Here is a 24,799-nt window from a genome sequence, read left to right on the forward strand (position 1 = left end):
TTAAATCTGTTTCTTTTAAAAAAAGGTTAAGGCACCATTAGAGTAAATAAATTACCGTTTGTTAAAAAGGAATTTGCTTATGATTTCATCAGTTACTCCCTGGAAACTACTTCCATTCTTACATAGTGTGAATAAATTCGTTAATGTTCTTGATGAATCGGTAGAAAATAAAATAAATTCTTACGAATATTCTTTGAAAATAAATCCACGGTTCATTACCATTGCCTGAGCAAGCTCGAGCAGACTGGCGGCCTAACGCGCAGACTCAGGTGCGGGAACTCAGCCCCGATCGGGCGACCACTAGCTGAGTTCTCTTACTGGCGGAGTTGAAAGACTCTCATTTTGCCGGCTTTAGAGGTTGATCCGAACGACAGACATACTAGTACTCCGCGCGACAGACAGACACTAACTGCCTAACAAATGCGGACGAGAGAGCGACCCAGACTGACCCCAGACTCCCTGACTGGCGAGCTCATAGCGCCCCTTAAATGCACGTGAACAGGCAACCTTTCTCCTTTCCCACCAGAGGGAGACACCAAAGCTGCGATTGCCACAGCGGCGCCACCGCCAGAAACGGAGGGCGACTGCTTCACGCTACGCGCAGCGGCGCGCTCTTCAAAAAAAAGAATTTCTACCACCGTTCACTATGGTATAGGTCGTTTTAATTGTTTTAATTCTGATGAAGGCACTGTTAAAAAATGGTAACCTGGTCAACAGGGCTAAAATTAATACTGACCGAGGGCTCATTTGTTTCAATTTCAATTTAGAAACGGTGGCTGAACCGACCAGCATTGTTTAAAACTTTGCATATGTCTGTTTTTGAATATTCATGGCCATACCAGTTTCTTTGGCAGCTCAGTTTAAGAGGTATCGCATAATAGTGTCATCTCAGTGTAAATTTTCATGAAAACTAGAGGTGCACGCTACAGGCGGAATATGGCTCTGAGCACTATGGGACTTAACTTCTGAGGTCATCAGTCCCCCAGAACTTCGAACTACTTAAACCTAACTAACCTAAGGACATCACACACATCCATGCCCGAGGAGACGGAAGATGCAGAACGGTGCTGTTAGCTGCAGCGTCACGAGCTGCACTTCTTCTTGGCCGGCCGAAGTGACCGTGCGGTTAAAGGCGCTTCAGCCTGGAACCACGCGACCGCTACGGTTGCAAGTTCGAATCCTGCCTCGGGCATGGATGTGTTTGATGACCTTGGGTTGGTTTGGTTTAAGTAGTTTTAAGTCACAGGGGACTCATGACCTCAGATGTTAAGTCCCATAGTGCTCAGGGCCATTTGAACCATTTTTGAACAGCTTCTTGGCACCGGCCGTCACCACAGCACCCGCCTCCTTATGTGCACACCATCGCAGCAGCAAACCTTTAGAGACCTGTTTCGACACTGGGTGCCAGTAAGCCGCACATGTCTCTCTCCGGACGTGGGGAGCGCGGCCGGCGGAGAGTGGGTGTAAACTTTTAATGGAGGCCGCTGCACGCGGCTGCCGCACCCGACGTGGCGTGCCGGCCGTGCTGCCGCCGGGCGCTGAGTCGGCGCCGCAGCCCCACCGCCGAGCTTTTTACGGCGCTTACCTAAGCCGTTTCCATTATTCAAAGCAAAGTGGCACACTGCTTGCCGCGCATAACTGCCGCATAAAGTATGCGCATATTTTACTGGCCGCCGCAGCTTCCCGCCGGCCGCGCCCGCGCCTCCGCCAGCCAGGGCGTGCCCACACGCAACTTTTTCCCTCCCCTCCCCTTCCAGCAGCGACGGCGGCAGTCCTACGGCAAGGGCAGCCTACGATGGACAATGAAATGCTGTGACACAGACCGGGGGTGCGTTCTGCTGTCGCATAACTCGGAATGTAGCGCACCGTGCTGACAGCGGACATCTGCGAGATAGGGAGTCACTTCTTCCGTCACAGATCGTTAAGAGAGATCCTTCCAGGACCTTCACCCTCCTCTGTGTACGATTGCTGGATATCACTGCTCATAACCTCCACTGTCTTCCACTGCTAGATATCACTGCTCATGACGAAAACTGCGAGCAAGATACTTGAGTCCAGTACACAGTTACCACACCGAGCAAGTGGTTTCTAAAACTATCAAGCAAAACTCAGATGAACATCTGTTAGTGCGGAAGTCGCTATTCTGCGAAAGACTAACCTCTGCTATTCCCCTCTAGGATTTCCGTCCACCGAATCCAACCACAACTGTTCTACGAGGGTTGCCCAGAAAGTAATGCACCACATTTTTTTCCCTCAACAATTCATTATTGAACGTAATGAGAATTACAAATCTACATCTACATTTACACTCCGAAAGCCACCCAACGGTGTGTGGCGGAAGGTACTTTACGTGCCACTGTCATTACCTCCCATTCCTGTTCCAGTTGCGTATGGTTCGCGGGGAGAACGACTGCCGGAAAGCCTCCATGCGCGCTCGAATCTCTCTAATTTTACATTCGTGATCTCCTCGGGAGGTACAAATAGTGGGAAGCAATATATTCGATACCTCATCCAGAAACGCACCCTCACGAAACCTGGACAGCAAGCTACACCACGATGCGGAGCGCCTCTCTTGCAGAGTCTGCCACTAGAGTTTGCTAAACATCTCCGTAACGCTATCAAGATTACCAAATAACCCTGTGACGAAACGCGCCGCTCTTCTTTGGATCTTCTCTATCTTCTCTGTCAACCCGACCCGGTACGGATCTCACACTCACACTGGTGAGCAATACTCCAACTATAGGTTGGACGAGTGTTTTGTAAGACACCTCGTTTGTTGATGGACTACATTTTCTAAGGACTCTCCCAATGAATCTCAACCTGGCACCCGCCTTACCAACAATTAATTTTATATGATCATTCCACTTCAAATCGTTCCGTACGCACACTCCCAGATATATTACAGAAGTAACTGCTACCAGCATTTGTTCCACTATCATATAATCATACAATGAAGGATCCTTCTTTCTATGTATTCTCAATACATTACATTTGTCAATGTTAAGGACCAGTTGCCACTCCCTGCACCAAGTGCCTATCAGCTGAAGTTCGTCCTGCATTTCGCTGCACACACGAAGGAATGGTGTTTTATCTACACACCCTATTTTTCCGCGTAACCTCCATCCCGATGACATTCCTCCAGCGCCAAGCAAGGACGTTTATGCCTTGTCGGTACCAATCCTTCTCCTGGTGGCGGAGCCAGTTCTTCCTTGTGTGAATGACCTCATAGTACTCAAAATGTCTTCCACTAATGGCAACCTTTAATGGCCCAAACAAGTGGAAGTCCAAGGGGCTGTGAGGTGTGACAGCCACGGATGGTCTCCCCGACCGCTGAAAACCGTGGAACTCCGCCGAACCGCCTTCTTATGGCCTCACCCTCCGTGCCCAGCTACTAACTGTACTTCTGTCGACAGCAGACGCTCCATACACTTTGCACAAGCGTTTGTGAATATTCCCTATTCCCCGCAGTTCCTTTCCCTGCAGTCAGAAATTCAATGACGGCACCCTGCTTGTAATGTTCATCGCCTACAGACGACATTTTGAAACTATCCTACAGCTACGCTATGTCAGATGTGAGGGAAACTTGATGCGCTCACTCAGGAGACCTCAAATAACACATACATCACGTTCCGCATTCGTAGCATTGTTTTCAACTGAGAAAAAAAAAAATGCTGTACTTTACCTTCGGGCAACCCTCGAATTCTACTGTTGGTGACAACCATTAGAGAGAGTAAGAACTGTAAAGTGCAGTGGACTAACCTTACAGAGCGACGTTACAAGGTGGCAGCTGTGATTTTCGTGCATTGACCTGATGGTAGACTAGTGATCTTAATCTGTATATCTGACTGAAAATAGGCAGAAATTTTACAGCAATCCCTGAATATCTGATTCCTGCTGTTCTTTTAACACATCCACTGATGATGATGGCGCCGCAATTCATAAGTGCAGTGGCCACACTGTGGCTGATGAAAGTAGGAGGAATTTCTGCCCTGAAGACGTGTAAAACAATTTATTTAACCTAACGCGACGCAAACAAGCAGCATGTTTCTGAAAATGACATTAGTGGGGTGGGGGGGGGGGGGGAGGTCGAAGTAAAAGATTGAGTTCAATGGCTTTATTAACAATTACTTTCACGTGAAGAAAATCTGAATTGCGCAGCAAGCAATGTTCTTAAATGCTACTGCCGCTTAAGAAACGAAAACTTGACAGTAACTTATCAGACAAAATGATTTGGGTGGATGTTACCTCTATGGTAATAAAGGTAATTTATAAGCTTGTTCCTGATCGAACATGCTGCAACGGAGATAAGCGTTGCTAAAGGAAAAGAAGAAGAGAGAAAGTTGTTATTACTCATTCACAGAAATTCGGGGTAGTGATACAATTTCGTTAACTGCTTTGCAGGGGCAAGAGCAGAGCGAGTGAAAAATGGATACGAGTTACAGTTATTAAACGAAGGTAACTAACACTCCGGTCAACCTAAGACAGGGCAGTATAAAGAATTTAGCTCACGACACACGTGGCATGCATTTCACCAATTTGGGAAGATTTTGCGACAAAGAACTGTCACTACGAAAAAGCTCTGATGGCGACCTAACTAGAAGACATCAGCATGTAGTTGCACTGCATCTTCGCACAATTGCCTGGTAGTACAACTACACACCGTGACTCCACCGGGCAACAGTATCTCCGACACATACAGACTAAAGCTCGCCCCGTCTTCAAGTGCCCACCGTTCGCCCCTCACACTTTCTTTAGCCTCATGTTCCCGCCAATCATGGGCCTAGCTTCGGGACGCCTGATCGGCTCTTGTCGAGAAGACGCGCTATATGGATCCCTTGTTCCTCCGTTTGAAATGATAGATTTTCTGGAAAGAACTCCAAGCTTCTACCGCAAATTTCCAACAACCAATGGAAACATTCGCCCACGACTTCGCCGGGAAAGATCGTTTCACCTATGTACTCCAAATCATGCACTCCAAGACTTCTTTTCTTGTTTGTTTACCTAAAGAGCAGCATGTCTTATCAGGTGGCATATCCTATTATTTTAAAGCTCTATAATTTCATGAACTTCTGTATGTAAGAGTACATAATGTATTTCGAACTGTCTCTAAGTATATTACAATCGTTATATGTAAGGAAACTTTGAAAGAAAATATGGCAAAATTGTATTATGAATCAACTCTATCCTGTAAGAGAAGAGGAACCGTAAAACACGTTGGAAAGAAGTCCATCATAGCCTATTAGTGTGTGTATGTCCGCATTGTTAGAACTTAAAGACACATAGTACAGTAAAGAAAACATAGAGGATCGTCAATCAAGTAGGATCTAGTAATAAGATGCTAACTCTCATTTTTATCTATGCTAATGAGTATAAGCTGAAGCAATGTATTAGAATTTCTATCAAGGCTGAGGCTGAATTGGAGTTTCTATTAGGTAGGGAGACGTAATAGGTCAATCAGTGCAGCTGTGTTAGCCGCAGGGCCAGGTTGGCACAGTAGCTGGCGCGTCTGCCTAGTGAACAGGGACCCAGGTTCGAATACTGGGCTTGGTACAAATTTTAATTCATTGCTTCAGCCTGTATTCATTATCAAGTAGGATTTGTCTGCTGTTGTCTCGTAGACGCTATACAGAGTGGTCCAATGATAGTGACCGGGCCAAATATCTCCCGAAATAAGAGTCAAACGAACAAAACTACAAAGAATGAAACTCGTCTAACTTGAAGGGGAAAACCAGATGGCGCTATGGTTGGCCAGCTAGTTGGCGCTGCCATAGGTCAAACGGTTACCAAATGCGTTTTTTAAAACACGAACCCCTATTTTTTATTACTTGTTCGTGTAGTACGTAAAGAAATAAGAATGTTTTAGTTGGACCACTTTGTGATAGATGGCGCTGTAATTGTCACAAACGTATAAGTACACGTAACATATTCCGCCGGTGCGGAGGGTATTTGCTTCGTGGTACATTTCCAGTGTTAAAATGGACCGTTTACCAATTGCGGAAAAGGTCGATATGGTGTTGATGTATGGCTATTGTGATGCCGAACGGGCGTGTGCTATGTATGCTACTTGGTATTCTGGACGACATCATCCAAGTGTCCGGACCGTTCGCCAGATAGTTACGTTATTTAAGGAAACAGGAAGTGTTCAGTCACATGTGAAACGTCAACCACGACCTGCAACAAATGATGATGCCCAGGTAGGTGTTTTAGCTGCTGTCGCGGCTAATCCGCACATCAGTAGCCGACAAATTACGCAAGAATCGGGGATCACAAAAACAAAAAAATTGCTCTGAGCACTATGGGACTTAACATCTATGGTCATCAGTCCCCTAGAACTTAGAACTACTTAAACCTAACTAACCTAAGGACATCACACACATCCATGCCCGAGGCAGGATTCGAACCTGCGACCGTAGCAGTCGCGCGGCTCCGGACTGAGCGCCTAGAACGGCTAGACCACCACGTGCTGGCGAATCACAAAAACGTCGGTGTTGAGAATGCTACATCAACATCGATTGCACCCGTACCATATTTCTATGCAGCAGGAATTGCATGGCGACGACTTTGAACGTCGTGTACAGTTCTGGCAATGGACACAAGAGAAATTACAGGACGATGACAGATTTTTTGCACGCGTTCTATTTAGCGACGAAGCGTGATTCACCAACAGCGGTAACGTAAACCGGCATAATATGCACTATTGGGCAACGGAAAATACACGATGGCTGCGACAGGTGAAACATTAGCGACCTTGGCGGGTTAATGTAAGGTGCGGCATTATGGGAGGAAGGATAATTGGCCCCCATTTTATCGATGGTAATCTAAATGGTCCAATGTATGCTGATATTCTACGTAATGTTTTACCGATGTTACTACAAGATGTTTCACTGCATGACAGAATGGCGATGTACTTCCAACATGATGGATGTCCGGCACATAGCTCGCGTGCTTTTGAAGCGATATTGAATAGTAAATTTCATGACGGGTGGATTGGTCGTCGAAGCACCATACCATGGCCCGCACGTTCACCGGATCTGACGTCCTCGGATTTCTTTCTGTGGGGAAAGTTGAAGGATATTTGCTGTCGTATTCCACCGACAACGCCTGACAACAAGCGTCAGCGCTTTGTCAATGCATGTACGAACATTACGGAAGGCGAACTACTCGCTGTTGAGAGGAATGTCGTTACACGTAGTGCCAAATGCAGTGAGGTTGACGGACATCATTTTGAGCATTTATTGCATTAATGTGGTATTTACAGGTAATCACGCTGTAACAGCATGCGTTCTCTGAAATGATAAGTTCACAGAGGTACATGCATCACATTGGAACAACCGAAATAAAATGTTCAAACTTACCTACGTTGTGTATTTTAATTTAAAAAGCCTACTTGTTACCAATTGTTCGTCTACAATTGTGAGCCGTATATTTGTGACTATTACGGCGCCATCTATCACAAAGTGAAAAAAGTGGTCAAACTGAAACATTCATATATCTTTACGTCGTGCACGAATATGTAATAAAAATGGGGGGTCCAATTTTTAAAAAACGCAGTTGATATCCGTTTGACCTATGGCAGCGCCATCTACCTGGCCAATTGTAGCGCAATTTGGTTTCCCCCTTCAAGCTAGATGAGTTTCGTTCTTTGTAGTTTGACGTTTTACGCTTATTTCGTGAGAGATTTGTCCCGGTCACGATCAATGGACCACTCTGTATACAGCTGCAGTAGCGGTGGGCTTCTGTACCCACTTATCCAATTGAATAGACTTGTAGTATCTGGTAAGCCGGCATCGTGAAGGAATGATGAGCCTCGTTAAGTACAGCCGCTGTAGGTAGGCGGCACAGACGTTTCCAGTGTGGTCGGGCATGTCTGAACGACGAAGAACCGAGCTGTGCACTACCTGACTCCAAGGAACGGAGAACAATAAGGTAAGCGGAGTCTGTGGTGCTCGATGACTGGCGTATCATAACGGAGAAAGCCAGTCATGGCTCAGTTTTCAACACCTTGGGCAACATTTTGAGCGAAGGTCGCTGCACACTGGGTCAGCGACTGCTCACACCCACTTAAAAACTCCTCTGAAATGAGGCAGCAGCAGAAATATTGCAATGCCAGTCCAAGTGACACCTTTAGCAACGTAATCATTATAGATATATCCTGGGTGCAGCACTATCACCTTGAGACAAAGCAGCCAAGCAAGCAGAGGTGTTCACTCACTACCACAAAAGACGAAGATCCAGTCATCTTCGGGGAAAGTGCTTCTGAGGGTCTTTTTGGGAACGTAATGGTGTGTTGCTAACATATTATGCTCCATAAGAGCATACTCCAGAAACTTGCCCACGAGTTTACGGGAGACTGAAGGGTGTACTTGGTCTGCAACAATTGTGCGATATGTGGCCAAGCCTTCAGCTTTCAGAGCAGCAGTGAAGTTTTTGAATAAGATCCTGCGCCGTATCAGAAGGCCAGGAATGTGATGGAGTAGTTCGAGAAGCTCAGTGGCGAGTTCTAGTTGATGTGCTGCACGCCTCCCCCCCCCCCTTCCCTCCCAGCTCATCAGACCAGAACCCGATCGAACACATGTGTGATATGGTGGCGCCGAGCAAATCGCCCTCCTTCCCCGCTTCCCCGGAATGTACGGGAATTAGGTGTGGTGCCGATTCCCCCCCCCCCCCCCCCCCCCCCCGGCCACAGTGACTTACGAAGGCTCATGGCTTTCATGTCAAGACGCGGCGTCGCCTCTTTCATCCGTTCCAAAAATGGACAATACCAGCTATTAGCTAGGTGGTCATACTGTTCTGGCTGATTAGTGTATATGCACTGGTGCTTTTCAGACAAAGTTATCTGAGGAAACATAGTTATAACGGTTCACTGTAAGTTCAAGAGCATTAATAACTGAAACGTTTCTCTTCGTACTTAATAACCTGCCAGCTTAGGGCTGTTGTTATCATTTTGTTTTGGTAAAGCCTGCAAATTTGATAAGAACAGAGAAACCTCTACTTATCCCAGTCGGTGACATTTCAGCGTTAGCATCATCTTCAAAATGGTAGTCGCTTGCCAGATCAAGTCCTCCTTTAGTGAGCAGCTCCTGTCTTGTGAGGCCTTGTCTTTTAAATCACTGTGCTGGCTTACGGCGTGGAGAGCTCAAAGCACATGAACTATTTCACATCACAAATGTGGATTGTTATTAAAATACCATGCAGTGAACTAATGCTAAGAAGCTATAATTTTTTTCTTAAGACACCACCGATGATATCCGCAATGACTGGAAAACTCCATCTACTAAGAATAACATGCCATTTCCAAACGTTTGTGGCTTACGGTCCTGGGGGAATGCCTTAAAGAAGTTCACCATATCCAAGCGTTTCTTTCCAGTACGCACACATTGCTCTACATAGTGGTGCTGGTTGAAAGAAGCTTCCTAACAGACTGAATCATTTTTACTTTCTGCAAGGCGTACAATATAGCACACCTTGCAACTAAGTGAAAAAGTAGTTCAGAAACATCCGCCGGCATTGTAACAGTCCCTCATTTTCGACTCCTCAAGAAGTAATTAACTCAGCCGCTGCGATTGGTTGTAGTATTTGTGGAATTATGAAAGCATAATTGTTTTTCTTAACGCACTTACTTTTCTAAGGATGACACATACGGTGTGCTCATAGTCGTTATGTGCCTTCATGTTCTATTAACTTAACGATGAGTGAAGAAAGCAGAACATGGAATCTTAATATCCAATGACTCTTGTGAGTATTGCAAAAAAATGTTCTGTTTTCGATTCAAACCATCTATACCTCCTCGAGACATTGCTGTTATGAAATTTCAGATATTTCCTTCAAATAGCTATTGAGTTCAAACTACTGTTTCGAGCTATTAATTTGTGAATGGCCTCCACGTAAAAGCCCTTTGCATCTGACACGTTCCGCAAAAACTACATCAGCTACTGAAACTGTCCATTAATGATTTACAAGGACTGATTTTTTTCACTGATGTTTATTCCTCCAGTTGAATGTTTACACGATCTTTTTCGAAGTACTCCCCTCCTATTTGAACCCACTTTCTACAGCGTCTCTGTCAGTCCTCGAACACATGGTTGCAAGTCATTCTTTGTCAGTACGTTGACAATCGCGTCACTTTCATAGAGCACTCTTCTGAAATCGAATGTTCCGAAGCTTTGCCTTTAGTGATGGGAATCAAAAACATCACAGGACGCAAAATAGGAGCACAAGGCGGATGCGGGACAGAGCTAATGTTGAGTTGAGCCAGAAACTGCATGACATTTTTGCGGCGTGCGGCCCTACACTGTCATGATAAAGTCGCCACACAGTAAGAGAAAGTTTGGTCTTTGCTTGCAATGTGCTTCCTCGGCTTAGCCAATACTGACGTCTAGTATGTTGCTGTAACAGTAATGTGAGTGACAACCGTTGATGTTGACTTCAGTCGCAGCAGAAGCCCAGATACCAGGCCCACCTTGCTTAACACAGACAAGTCGGCCTTCTTTGAAACCCTTGAATCGTTTGGGCACTGCATCTTCACCGTACGCTTGCCGCAGCTTTCCGAAGCTTTACGTAAGTTTCACAAGCGTACCTCTCGAGTCACCTCCATTGTTTAGTGTGCGAAATGCAAAGAGCGCCTACAAAACCATTGCTGCGGACCTGCCGATATGAGAGTGCCGCCTGTGGACATTAGACATAAAGCCCAGCTGTTTGCAAACATTCTTGGTACACTTCACGGTAAATGATAACAGCCAAACAGTTACAAGATAAAGATTTATTGAAATCGTTGACCACGGTTTCGGTATATCTAAATATACGTTCATCAGAAGCAAAAATACACCTGAACTGGGAGACACCTTCTTTAGCATGCAGTTGTTTTAAATGGTTCTGATGTGTTTTATTTATTAAGACAGAGGGTTTGAAGTAGCATAACCGTTAAAATTTTGACCCGCGTAAGTATGTATCCCGGGATACCACAAGTGCCCTCTCTCGGTGAAACTGTCTGCCCTAGTGTTTCCACATCATCTTCAAGCTAGTTCACAGGCTAAGTACTGATAGTATGCCGTCTTCGCATCGACCATTTCTTAATAATCATGCTGTACAGATGGAGGTGATATTTTAATTTTAACTACTGACGACGCCTTTGGCACGATTGTTTTATGCACCTCCACTGCAGGATGTGATTTTAGTATGTGACTAAAAGTTGTTGTGCTAGTAATACTTTGGTAATTTTCATGATACTTAAAGCTATAAGTGTTTTTTTTCTTTTATCTCAGTTATGTTGCTAAGTTTTCTGGTAATGAAGGTGTTTTCCTGTTCAAGTGTATTTTTGTTTCTGATGAAGGTATATTTAGATATACCGAAACCGTGGTCAAGGATTTCAATAAATCTTTATCCTGCAACTGTTTTGCTGTTATCATTTACCGTGAAGATTTTCAACAGTAGCTGCTTCATCCATGTTTAAAATTTTAATTCTAGGTACACGTAGAAACCCATAACGGAAGCTACAAGAAGAAATCAGTCTTTTTTATCAGCCCCAATATTTACCCATGTCGAGAAGCTGGATGACAATATTAGTAGTAAATTCTGTCTGGAATTGATTTCGTTGTAACAATGATAATTCATTACTACACCGCTGTCCATTATAATGTCCATGAATGCAAATGATTAACTTCACTGCACCTGCTCAAGGTAAGTATGAATAATATTGTGTAGATAACACAGAGCGTTTCTCTTTCAGAAACCACACTTACACCTTCGGAATATTTCTGAGGATGCCATATCATAAAGTCATCACAGACTGATGTTTCACAGTGCTTACGACAAACATCTAGGGGTTGACAGCTCACATCATGGGAAACAACGTTTGCTCGAGGTAAAATTATTTTTTGGCTGTTTCTGGTATGCCGCGTTCGCACAGTACCGATCCCAGTATATTGGTAGAGACGTTTTCTACGATTAAACCTCCGGACTGAACGGCTTTAAGTGGAGACAGATACTCGTGTTTTGGAAGGTCGGCCTACAGCCTCCCACGCGGAGCATATCACTGGCTTATAGGCAACACGAAAGCTGCAGAGCACACACACCCTGACGTCTCTTAGGGGGTTAATCGATTGTTAAAGACGCCTAACGTCTTCAGGAAACGTCAGCGTTCATTTTCCCTTTAACGTAAGTCGATCCCGATGCTATGATCTATCACATCTAGACTTCTGTAGCAAAGACTTTGAAAGGCGCTGTGTAGTGGTAAGAAAGATGTTTAGAAAATTTTTAGTTTCAATTGAGGACTCTAGTAAGAAATTTATTGGTTGTGATAAGCAGATAAAAACCGAATAAATTGCAGAACGGCAGTAAATTAGAGAGAAGGAATGTGGATAAATTGAAAAAAATAAAAGATCATGAGATCTCCAAAGCTGTAATATATTGATTATTCCTTGCTACAGTATTGTTATCTTGAAGCTGTGAGAAAGGAGGACAGGCGTTCCAAGCAGCGGAAGCAGAGACGATGCTGAGGGCAGACGAAACTAGGAGAGATATTGTTACATGAAGTAAAACGTAAGGGGAGCTTTGCTAAAATGCAGACGCCCCCAGACGCGGTCCCAGGTCGTTAGTTACTCTTCAAGGCATTAACATGTAACTTCATATGTCGTCTAGACGCTGTAGTAGGTTGTCACCGTAGGACTTTGTAACCAACAGGCACGTACTAGTGTATAAAGCCAGACTGATACCAGCTCTGAGAACAGCAACGTCAGTAGGCCCACAAGGGTTAGAAAGAGAGCGAAAACGCCAAAAACTGTTGACCTAGCAGTCCCTACTCTGGGGAACCCGAGGGGCGGAGCTAAACGACGTATAACAATAATGTTGCAAGCCTTATTTGGCAGAGCAGTTACGTTTAGCTTTCAGCTGAACAATGTTGATACCAAATACGGACTTAGTGCAACTGCATTAACATCCCCGCCTTAGGAGCAGTAGAGGGGTTCTAAGTAAACCATGATTAGCAGGCACCTCCAAGAGACCTCCGGGATCGGCTGGGTGGCTTTAAGTGGGAAAAACAGTGCCCCCACGCGACTCTTTAATACACCTAGATTCCGCATTTTGGCAGAGGTCTCCGTCAGACGATCTGGGCGCCGAATCCACGTCCGTCCACTCCAGCCTCGGTACAGCTTCACGTAAGTCTGCTCTCTCTCTCTCTCTCTCTCTCTCTCTCTCTCTCTCTCTCTCTCTCTCTCTCTTGGAGTGCCTCAGTGAACAGTGTCACATTCATTACGTTTTGTTTTGCAACTAAGTTGTTGCCTCAAGATGCTGCTAGTGTTTGCTACTGTGGTTAGAATCCACTCCTTGGACTTCTGCACTGGCTTCTGTTGTAACAGTGTTATTCATGCTTTTTCTGTGTATTTCCAGTGTATTAGTTAGTCCTGTCTGGAACAAACAACTATTTCAAAACCCTGTTTGTCCAAGAGTCTCCACAACGAGTTCCCTACCGAGTCTCACCACCTGCATTTCTAGTAAATGCCAGTACCAGTGTTGGCTGGGACAGAAGAAAACAATCAAAATGCCTTCACTGTGAATTGTCCTTTTGCCTTCTGCTCTGTACCGCTCGGGAGCGCAGACTGACCAGCAACCTCTTTTTCCCTCTCCCACCTATGTCAGGACACGGCAAGGCGAGCATTAGGTAACAGTCAACTGAAACAGGGTAAAGTAATGCTAAGTAGCCCATAAGGGCCGAAGTAGAGAGAAAATACGGTGCAGACTGGCAATATCATGAGGGCCTTTCCTGTAGTACAGATATCTATTAACTTCGAAGGCGATTGACAGTGCTCCTTCAAAAGGAGCACCCGAGCATTTGCATGATGCGACTTAGGGAAGAGACTGAAAACCTAAATCTAGATGTCCGGTCGTGGATTTGAACCATACATTACAACACATTCCTCTTACAGTAAAAATAATAACCTACAAAGATAGAGTAACTAAATACGAATACAGAAAACTTACTTTAAGAAACATAATCGATTCCTTATATTTCCTGTGGATGTTTTTAGAACAGAAAAATTCACTGTATGACAGTAAGTGCAATGCTTGTAGGTTTTCCACGAATGCAACAATTGTGCCGCCGCGAGATGTCACAGGTCCGCGGCGACTTAAAATGTGCTCGAAGGTGCTGCTGTCGGCAGCGGCAACGAGAATAGCACGGTGTGACTGCAAGACAGAGTTTTGTGGAGTAGCCGAAAAGGATTGAGTTGAACATGTGCCTGGGCATGTTGGTGGTGAACAACATGAGCATAAGGTCCCAAAGAGTGGAAGAACGGGACGTCCGGTGCTGTATTGGTGTCCAGTTGTCTGTCCCTTGCTGTTCCTGGAGAGAGTGAACGGGGCAGTGGCTTCAGCCGAGGAAGTGAGTTTTACATATAGCTTAGCCATGAGTGCAGAGCAACTTGTGGTTACTCCTGATAGAGATGCGTCCGCTGCTGTACACTCCAAGACAAGACCACCAAGTAATTGTCCGAATACGGCGGAAATCGGTAGATGTGATATACATTTACAGACAAAAAACAAACATAATTTCTGAGAATTTGGATAATTTATTTAAGAGAAAGTGCTGTAAAAATTAAACAAGTCAATAACACGTTACTGCACCTGTGGCCCTCGTGCAAGCAGTTATTCAACTTGGCATTGATTGATGCAGATGTTGTATAACCTTCTGAAAGATATCGTTCCAAATATTGTCCTGCTACCGTGATAGTTCGTCAAAATCCAGAGCTGGTTGAGTGCCCTGTCTATAATGGTACCAATGTTCACAATTGGGGAGAGATCCGGCGACCTTGCTGGTCAAGGCTTGATTTGAGAGGCACAAAACAAGCAGTAGACACTCTCGCCGTATGCGGGTGAGTATTATTTCGCTGAAATGTGAGTCCAGAATGGCCGGCTATTAAGGGCAACAAACGGGCCGTAGAATATCGTTGACGTACCGCTGTGCTGAAAACCGCCGCGGATGACAACCGAAGCGGTTGTGCTATGAAAAGAAATGGCACACCAAACGGTCACTCAGGGTTTTCGGTCCGAATGGTGGGCGACAGTCAGGTTGGTATCCCCCCACTGTCCGCGGTCTGTCCCGAGTCGTCTTCGGCCTGGAATCTCATTGACTGTAGTAAAGATGTCTACAGTGATGAGTCCCGCTTCGAACTGAGCACTGATGAGAGGTGAATACGTGTCTGTCGACGCCACAGAGGAGGACATCGAAGAACTCCATCAATCAATGCCAAGCTGAATAACTGCATGCATTAGGGCCAGACATGGGGCAAAGCATCATTGACTTGCTCAAATTGTGAATATTTGTCTTTTGAATAAGTCACCTAGTTTTGCATCGATTCTTTTGTCTTAGTGTGCATTTACAGGAAAAAGCAGGCATTAGTGTTGTGTGGCACACGTGGGTCGTTACTCTGCGTAAAGGGTCACTATGTACACTCAACAGCAAAAAAAGTGGGTCACGCCTGAATTCCAACGTGTAGGCTGCACCTGAATGTTTGCAACCAACGTTGCATGTCTGTGTTGCACATAGTCGCAACGCTCCACAGTACAGTCGTTGTAAGATAGACAATGGGTACCGCTAGAGACTACTGCAGAACACCAGTCTTTATGACAGTCCGTCCAGATGTAAAGTAACACCACGATAGTACAGAAGAGATCACACGGTCCTTAACGTTTGTAAACTAAACTTAATTACAATAAGTGACATTTCAAATGTTATGGGACAACTTGTTTTGTCACATAAATCGTTCAGTAATCCTTAGGCACAATTAAATATTTGAGACAGTATATGGATTTATAAAGTTATATGGAAATTGGAAACAAGTTCTTTGCTGTCTAAAAGGTTTACCCAACACATGCTGAACGTCGTTCAACGTTCAACGGGAAGTAGTTTCGCATCAACTTTATGTAATACTGAGCAGTTAAAAGAAAACGTGATTAATGGCGGCAACCACTCTACGGAGATCCCAACATTAACAGCGAATCACAAGTAATATCATTGTTCACATTACTCATTAACAGTTACTTGTACACGAAGTTGTACTTTAAATGACATGACCAACGTCTTCGTTCTGGATCCGGATGCAAACCCAGAACGTAAAGCCATTGTTAACCAAGCAAAGCTTTGTACCTTATCGAGACTCGATCACTAGGCAGAAAGAGACATCAAATATTGACGTTTGCACCAGTATCAGTTATCAATTCTCAACTTGAACGTAAATAACGATAATGTTTGTACGAAAGCAGAAACCCTAACATGACAACTACCTTCGTGGTAGTTAACCTCGAAAGACGTTGTATAGTGTTGCATTGTCAAGGAATAAAGGATGCACATGTTTAAAATTGAAATGCCATCATGTAATGCTGGGGACAAGGAAGCGAACCCAGCACCTAATCGGATTATTGAATAAGTACGTAAAATCAGAATGTAGATATCACAGTTTGTCACCAGTAGTGGGGTTGGAACCTTAAATGACGACTGAAGTTGTATTGCCTGACCGGGATTCGAACCCGGCGCCTACCGCCGCCGTTGTCTAACCGGCAACAGACGAGAAATGTCCAATGTTGGTCCACCATCAGCGAGATGTGCACACGTTTAACTAGAAATAAGGTGACGAAAACGTCTATGCTGACTGAGAGTCGAACGCTGCACACATGGTTATGAAGACACGTTGATAATCAACTTCATATTCAGTAGTAGCTAGGAGTAACATGTTTAATTGCAAACCTTAAGGCCTTACTCATTCCTAGTAACGTGTTGCCTAATATCTGCGATATCATGATGTTAATTTACAAGTGGGTTGACTGCCTTAAAGAGCAATGTTCTCTAGTAGTCGTGTATCATTGAGATGTAAATGAAGTGCTACAGCAGAAAGTAATTTCCGTCGTGCAGCACGTATTGTTCCAAAGACACTGAGTACATGTTATAAGTGCACAAAACGTGTATCATATACTAAGTATATACTATTATTTGGAGAAGCTGCCGCCAAACCTGTTTACTTTTACATTCCGCCTAGTTGTCGTGGTTGAATACATGCTTCCTTGAGGCAACATCTTACAAGAAAGTATAGTTTCCTGCGTCATGCTATTGCTAGCTAGGTGAAATATTTTGTGGTAGCTATGTTTAAAATGAATGTATTTTTGAAAGTATTGTTCATCAAATATTTCAATAAATCGTCAACTGTAGGTGTGCCTGCACATGGTATAGTATAATGGCTGTAGCTGCGTTAGTTTGTACTACAGACTTGGGTAGGCTAGGTGTAACTATTGATCCTTCAAGCGGTGATCGTGGCCATGCGGCCCGGGTCTGCACTAGCCGCGGCTCGCGAGCTACTGGCCAGCCAGGCTGCCCGAGGCGAGACGCAAGTGAGCGAGCTGGCGGTGGCGTTGGTGGGCCAACAGCCCGGGACGAGCCAGCACGGCTGCGCCGCATGAATCTTCCTCTGCCGCTCCGTTTGACGTAAATATGTTTACCTCCTCTCCTGGAATCAGTATAAGAGCGGTAATCAGAAATACACAACAGGCTGTCTGCCGTAATGGCTCACTGGGAGAGGTCTATTCGAGGTAGAGTCAAAAAATGGTTCAAATGGCTCTGAGCACTATGGGACTTAACATCTGAGGTCATCAGTCCCCTAGAACTTAGAACTACTTATACCTAACTAACCTAAGGACATCACACACATCCATGCCCGAGGCAGGATTCGAACCTGCGACCGTAACGGTCGCGCGGCTCCAGACTGAAGCGCCTAGAACGGCTCGACCACTGCGGCCGGCCGAGGTAAAGTCGTCGTTCTCACTGAGAAAGGAGAATGTTCCATCAGAGAAGCTGGCAGACGGTACGGCGTACCACATACCACTGCAACGAGATGGTGGAGGATCTGCCTTGAAAGAGGCACCACCAACAGGTCTCCTGGCTCAGGCAGGAAGAGAGTGATCTCACAGCAGGAAGACCGGGCCCTAGTGTCTAGGAGCAGAGAAAATCCTTTTCTGAACGCGAAGCAGTTGCGGCGGGAGACCAACTTCCCCGACTCCAGTGACACGATCCGCCGAAGGCTGAGGGCCGCTGGACTGCATGCACGACGATCCGCCGTGAAACAAGAGCTCAGCGAAGACAACGTTTTATACTGGCTAGCATTTGCGGAGCTCCATCTGAGGGCGTCGTGGGACAACGTCATTTTCATTGATGAGAAGGTGTTTTCCACCAATAACGACGGTCCACGAAACGTTTTCAGGCCGCAAGGGACTCGCCATCGACGTGAATATGTAACGTGTTCGTTTCAACTCACAGCCACATGATGAGCTTTTTATCACAACATTACAAGATCAAACGTTTCCTTACATCTTTGAAGTTCAAACATACCTCTCTAGCCTACTGGTGACAACGGATTTGGGTTTGACGTTGTGTTCGTTGTGATCACCAACGACGACATGTTGTGGATTGAACTTCGAGCCAGCAAAGTATTATCCATCACATCATTGAAAGTACAAATGTGCCATTCGTTGCTATTATTGGAAAAAAATTTGGTACTTAAAGTTTCTTCATGACCACGTGTGCGGGGTTTGAATTCTATTCAGCACAGAACTTTTCGTCGCCTAATGTCTAGCTAAACATGTGCCCATCTCGCTACTGGTGAACCAACAATAGCTATTTATCGTTTGTTCCTGGCTAGAAAACGACGGTGCTAGATGCTGGGTTCGAATCCCAGTCGGGCAAAAACCATTCTATCGTCAATTGAGGTTCCAGCATTTCGCTATTGGTGAAAACATTTGATATTTAACTTCTGATTTTATGTACAGACACGCTCAAAAGTATCCGAACGACCTGGATTGCATTTCACCTGATTCTCATGCGACCTATATAACTCAGCTGTCTAGCAGGTCCTCTGATCGCTCCTTGGTACAGTCGTTTGACTATTGAAAATGGTTCCAACAAATCACCACTAGAAAACACTACTCTGTATCGCAATAACTCAAGATGTAAAGTAATACCACGATACTGCAAATATCAGGGAACACCTCATCACAGATAAGACTGTCCTTAAGGCTTGTAAGCTCACATTTATTGCAATAAATGACATATCTGAAATGTTAGCACTCTCATTATTACGTCAGATAGGTAATGCACGTAGTAAGTTCGTCGTATTCATGATTTCCTCTTCAAAGTAACATACCATACTTGTTATTCAACACAAAAGTCATTAAAAATTTACGTTATTCACGAGCAGCTAGTTGAGAATATGCATGAATTTCAAATGACACGACGAACCGCCTCGTTCTGCATATGGATTCAAACCCAGGTCATGCACGCTAGGCCGCCGTGGCCGTGCGGTTGTAGGCACTTCAGTCCGAAACCGCGTGACTGCTACGGGCGCAGGTTCGAATCCTGACTCGGGCATGGATATGTGTGATGTGTTTAGGTTAGTTAGGTTTAAGTAGTTCTAGGCTCTAGGGGACTGATGACCTCAGAGGTTGAGTCCCATAGTGCTCAGAGCCATTTGAACCAATCATGCAGGCTAAGACTTCGTGGCTCACGGAAATTAACAGTCATTTCTGACTAAGCATAAAGAGAGTGATATACCTCATTTTTCGACAGTATCAGTTAGCAAATATCAACTTTAAATTACATAACGTAACATTTTTAACGGACGCGAATTCCTACCCAGCATCTATTGTCCCTGTTAACGAATTACGAGAGATGTTAAATATTGCTACTTCACAAGTAACTTACTTGAAATGCAGTGAGGTAAAGCTTTGTGTTGGACAGGGATTCGAACCCAGAACGTAATCGAATTGTTATCCAAGCACAATCAACTGTGACATATCGGATTTTCTCGGCAGTAGCTAGGTGTATTAAAAGAAATGACGAGACGAAACATTAATTTTTCCTTCCCAGGACTCCAACCCGGCACGTATCGCTGTTACATTCTAGAGAAAAGGAACGTTAAGTATGGGTTTGTTACACCAGCAGCGACATGTGAGCATGTTTGAAATAGAAATAATGTGACGAAGTGTTCAGTGCTGACTGATAATCGAACCCCAAACATATCGTTGTTGACTACACACAAAGAGACGACACTTACCGAATTTTTCTGCACCATCACCTCTGAAGAACATCCTTGACTTACAGTGATCTCGCAAATAGTTCTGTGTCTCACTGAGAGTCTAAAACGTCAGATATCGTTAGTGTTGACAACGAATGAAAATGCATTAAAAATAAAAATTATTATCCACCAGCAGATAGGTGTTCTCATGCTAGAGCTTGATAATACATAGTGAAAAGTTTAGTGCTGGGCCGGGATTCCAACCCATTCATGCGCAATATGTGGAGATGTCGAGGAATCTGCAGTTTTGAACAAACAACAAGTTGTAGTCGAGCTGTATTGTCACGAAGGGATCAAATTCCGCGTTAAGGGCGGTCTGAGTTGCATTCCCAGTTCAGAACCAATTTTAAGCTCAAATTAAAGATGGAATAAGTGTCCTGTGACCATACACGGGGTTTGTTTCGTCACTAGAAATAAGTAACTAGTATAAGAAAGGTTACTGGTGATAGAGTTTCTACATGTCGCCACTCCTTACTTTATTGTGGTCCCACCTAACGTCTACTTGGAAGAGAAGGAATATCATGTGTAATGTGATTTTCAGACCACAATGCCAATATACCATCTTCACTTGGCGTAGCCAGAAGAGAATAGAATCTGCCTCTCCCTACCAAAAAACGTCGGCAGAAGTTGGAATCGAACCGACACCAACATCGTATGAAACTCTCATCATTCCAACAGACCACCAAACCGTCTTCTCTACTACTCATTTCTCTATCATAACACCGTTGCGGCACACAAGATGAGAATTCTGACACACAGGCTCCCTGTAGTGGTTTGCAGGATGTTCAGTACATTCATTTACTTGGTTGACCGAATCGCCATGAACTAGCTGCCTTGGCTACCCAGTGCATACATTCGGCTCTATTTTGTAATCACCAAAACAAAATAACGTAACCGCCACCTACACAGAACTGCCAACAGTGAAGGATGCAGAAATTTAAATAGTAAGTGTTCCTTTCCATTTGAGCTGCTCTATTGCGCTATCTGTTTGTTGAAACCATCGTGCAGTGCAAAAGAAATGCTGTAACTGTCTGTCTCTCAGAAGTCTATATCCGGCCATATGCACTCTCTCACAGCACTGTGAAATGCCCGAAGTTCTGGAAGAACTGTTGTTCACTTCCAGAGGTGCTGTAGCTACGTTACAGCTAATAGCGTAACGGTAAGCATCGCGCACTGTTGATAAGACGTCGCGTGTTCTATTACATTCGCTACTACATTTTTTTAAACGCAATTCTGCTGTCTGTTGAAGTTATCAATTTCATGGAATTTTGAACATAATTCTCTTCACTTCTGAACCAATAACAGTCGCATGTGGAAAAAAGGCTAACTTCTGCGTCATTTTGTTCTTTTCAGGTTTAATAGACGGCCAGGCAACAGATGCGCTCGAAGCTTTTGTATTATGTATGGGGAGAGCGCAACGTGCCAAAATAGTCAGAAAGGTATTTTCTACATTACCTGTCGTCTGGTAGTGGCATTTTATTCTTCTTCAAACCTTGTTTGACAGCTTTAACTCAGAACAAGTTTTCTACATGCATGTAATCAATAAACTGCATGGCACTGTCAGACTGTTATAGATAACATCAGAGATTTCGCATATATCGTTGATTATTAACTTCTCTCTCATGTTTAGTATTGTTTTAACAACACTAAAAGAAACGTTACGAAAACTGTGCACTGCATTGTAAGAAATGAAATAAAACTACCCACGATAACCTTACTACGAAAGCAAGTCTGTTTTAACAAAACTGAGTATCTGTACACAAGCGTGCCTCTATCTGCACGAATTAGTAAAACACTTAGATTTCTATTCGGCCTGTGTTTAAATGGTATGCTGTGCATACTCAACAGGTATGCAAACGTGGCATTTCACAAATAAAGTTACGTATTCCTAGAAACCCAAAATTTGCTTGTCATCAGCGGAAAAAGGCGTTACCCGTTGTGCAGCGTTGTAAGTTTTTCACCATTGCACTTTGAGCTGAAAGTATTTTCTTGCGATATGCTAATCAATTTATTTCCTTTACACTTATCACCCTGGCATGGGAGTCTTAAGTGAAGAACATTATTGAATGTCGTATTGTTGACGGTCGATTCGAATTTCTTCAGAGACGCTTGTATTGTATAGCAGCTTGGCAGTCAGAAACCCGAGATCTACGACCATTAACACAACTTACTGAGAGAATTTGATGTGTAAAGGTTGTCTTCTGATTTTGTTACAGAATTTTTTCTGGGAATTCGCAGCTCCATGATATAATACACAAAAAAAGCTCGCACGCGCTGCCCCTACCACAGTTATAACTGACGATTCTCTTAACCGTTGGAACACGAGACACGGGTGGTACCAGGGGGCTACGGACACACTGCTGGCAGCACGCCACTCTCACCATGGTATTGGTAGCTCAGCCTTATAACGCATCGTGAAAGATATTAAAAGTTGTCACTTATGTGAAGAATAGCATTTCTTTAGCAAAAAAATTGAAATTTCGGTCTCAGTGACTTAGTTTACGTGAGGATTATATACCACGAGTCATTCAAATGCAAAGGGAATATCAAGTGAATTTAGCGAGTCAGTTCAGTACCATACGCGGAAGTGATTGCACTGTCACAGTGTTGCCAAATGTTTGTGACAATGTTGCCAATTCTCAGCTGTGCTTGGAACAGCTCTGTAGCGTTGTAGGAGGAGAATCCTGTGCTGGTGTCATAACCCCAGTTTGGTTATTATGCAGCGTTTTCTCCTACCAGCTGTGTCAAACATTCAGGTGTGTCATCTTCCATCACTATTAGAGTTTCCCACAAAATATATACGAATAAAACACTTACCTTGTTACTTTGCTACAAAAGATTATTTCAGGACAATAAAAAGTCTTTTGAAATCAACTTTGCCAACCTGTCAAGAAAAGTAAGATAACAAACACTTTGCACCTCGATATCGATTGCATCTATGTGCAGTCTTGTGATCATACAAGTAGAATTTCATGAATTGCACGAGAAAGTAGAAAAATGTTGCTGCGAATGGAAGAAACACAGTTACCTAATTGTTCTGCACCGCGTAATAATTAATTCATTTGATAATTCAGAAGAGAAGAAACTAAAAATTATGCCCATTAAGATAGAAACTAAAGTGCAGATGCGGGCACTGTGCAGATCTGCGCTTTTTCATCTTCAGATCTATAAAAATAATGTATACTAACCAACGTATTCATTGCTTTCGTAATGTTTCCCTCTTGTTTAGTCTTCTTATGATGAACTGGATCCACACCCATGAATCTGATTTTTTTCTTTGCATCCTTCGATCTACTATCTTTGTGTGTTATGTTTTGGTGTTCAAAAAGCAAAGTATTATGCCTGCTCCCACGAGGTATTAAAATGAGGTCGCAAAAAGGCTAACGAATTATAATCAAAATACAGTGAGACGCCAATTTGTCTGTCGTCATGGTGTTAAGTGGACAGAAATAGTTGGGTGTTATTGTCGTCTTTTCTTATTAAGATTTTCATATTAGCCTGACACAAGACGCCGAGATAAATGTGTATATTCTCCGTGACGAAACATCACACATTCCATTCATCCTGATCCATTCGTTACGTGCATCGGCGGCAATGAGTGATAGGAAAGCTGTTGTGGGGTGACGAATAACAATAACAATGGTAGTAATTATAAATCAATAATCAAGGATGTTTACTGCATTACAGACGATTAACAAAATAACCAAGAATGGCTGAGTGTTTAATTGGCGCACTGAGTAGGTGTTCTTACCACTTTGTTACTGAATTCTGTTCTAGTTGTTTGCAGAGAGAAAACAAAGAACCCTGTAGCCATACACATCGCTAGCACAACGAGATATTACCTATCAAATATCCTTGCTTTACATCACGAGACGAACATGGCGTCACTGAGCTGATATTTGAAATACATTTCTGTTTTCTCTCTCTCTTTTTATTTTTATTTTAATTTTTTTGAGGAAAGCATCGAGAAGTGCGATAATAAGCAAGTAGGCATATAACCTGTTTACAGTTATTTTCATCGGGATACATAATGCAAAAATACAACTTTTAAGTGTGTTATTGCGTAATTCCAGTTACTGACAGTCTATTCGTGAGCTTGCTCGCATTCAGTGGGGTGAAACCTATCGCAGAGATTTCGCATATATCGTTGATTATTAACTTCTCTCTCATGTTTAGTATTGTTTTAACAACACTAAAAGAAACGTTACGAAAACTGTGCACTGCATTGTAAGAAATGAAATAAAACTACCCACGATAACCTTACTACGAAAGCAAGTCTGTTTTAACAAAACTGAGTATCTGTACACAAGCGTGCCTCTATCTGCACGAATTAGTAAAACACTTAGATTTCTATTCGGCCTGTGTTTAAATGGTATGCTGTGCATACTCAACAGGTATGCAAACGTGGCATTTCACAAATAAAGTTACGTATTCCTAGAAACCCAAAATTTGCTTGTCATCAGCGGAAAAAGGCGTTACCCGTTGTGCAGCGTTGTAAGTTTTTCACCATTGCACTTTGAGCTGAAAGTATTTTCTTGCGATATGCTAATCAATTTATTTCCTTTACACTTATCACCCTGGCATGGGAGTCTTAAGTGAAGAACATTATTGAATGTCGTATTGTTGACGGTCGATTCGAATTTCTTCAGAGACGCTTGTATTGTATAGCAGCTTGGCAGTCAGAAACCCGA

The sequence above is a fragment of the Schistocerca americana genome, chromosome 4 (assembly GCF_021461395.2).
Source record: "Schistocerca americana isolate TAMUIC-IGC-003095 chromosome 4, iqSchAmer2.1, whole genome shotgun sequence".
NCBI classification, from domain to species: domain Eukaryota; kingdom Metazoa; phylum Arthropoda; class Insecta; order Orthoptera; family Acrididae; genus Schistocerca; species Schistocerca americana.